The 1,162-nt window shown below is 46.6% G+C and overlaps 1 long non-coding RNA gene across 1 annotated transcript in view; it reads right to left on the bottom strand.

Annotated features, from left to right (window-relative positions):
- Positions 1-850: 850 nt before the first annotated feature.
- LOC112494505 overlaps positions 851-1,162 on the bottom strand; it is a 2,798-nt gene continuing 2,486 nt past the window's right edge. Inside the window, exon 3 of the long non-coding RNA XR_003059988.1 lies at positions 851-1,082. This is a non-coding gene — a long non-coding RNA (uncharacterized LOC112494505). The remainder of the gene's footprint in view (positions 1,083-1,162) is intronic.

A 1,162-nucleotide genomic window follows, 5' to 3' on the forward strand; every position in this document is an offset into this window, starting at 1 on the left:
TGCAAGAGCGTTAACAAATTAGGCCATCAGTGTTACGTCAGACCGGTAATACAGACCCCCGTGGAAAAAAATATTCTATTCATTTCTTACGATTTTCAAACACAGCAGATACAGAAGCTGCCCGGTGACGACACGGTACGCATCCACACACCAAACTTGTGTGTCGTTCAGCAAATGTGCACAGCATGCATAAACGATACAGATCTCGCGGGGGTATGCCCATCTTGCGGTGTACGCGAGTATGTGTTCGAAGAGGATCCCGTAAGGCAGTTTGTAGGTTACGCGTGCGATCGTAAAAGAAAATCGTTTCAGAGAGTGATCTGTGTGGCGCATAACGCCAAGGGTTTCGACGCGCAGTTTATACTGAAACATATCGTGAAGCGTAAGCGGAAAACTTTAAAACCACCGACGCTGATACTCAGTGGCACGAGTATCATAATGATGAAGACAGGTCGTGTAACATTCATAGACAGTCTTAATTATTTTCACATGCCTCTGAGTGGCCTGCCAAAAGCCTTCGGTCTCGTGGGCTCTGCTGGTTTGAAACAAAAAGGTGTCTTTCCGCATCTATTCAATACTCCCGAGAATCAGCACTATATCGGTCCTCTACCGCCACTCGAGTTTTATTCGCCCGATACGATGCCGACGGCTCAACGTGTTCAATTCCTAGCGTGGTATAACGAGCAACGGTCTGCGGGCTACGTATTTGACTTTCGAACATAGTTTATTGATTACTGTAGATCCGACATCACCATCCTCAGACAGTTATGCGTTTCTTTCCGCGCAAAGTTTCTACAATTCCGCGCAATGTTTCTCCAGCACGGTAGCGTTTATCGTTTCTCGGAGAGCACCACTATAGCCTCAGCGTGTTCAAGAGTTTTTAGAAAAAACTTTTTGCGGGACGAGCAGATAGCCATTTTACCACCGGGCGGATACCGCTACTGCGAGAAACAATCACGTAAGGCGCTGTTATGGCTCCTTTCGCTGGAGCACCGTTGGGGTTGTACTATAGTTCACGCAGGGCGCACTCGAGAGTACCGTCTACCGGAGGGTACGCCCGTCGACGGATACTACCACGACGCCTATGCATGTATGAATGTATGTATTTATTTTATGTATGTTTGTACGTATGTATGTATGTATGTATGTATGTATGTATGTA

The sequence above is a fragment of the Cephus cinctus genome, unplaced genomic scaffold, assembly GCF_000341935.2.
Source record: "Cephus cinctus unplaced genomic scaffold, Ccin1 Ccin1_scaffold0580, whole genome shotgun sequence".
In the NCBI taxonomy this organism is placed as follows: Eukaryota; Metazoa; Arthropoda; class Insecta; order Hymenoptera; family Cephidae; genus Cephus; species Cephus cinctus.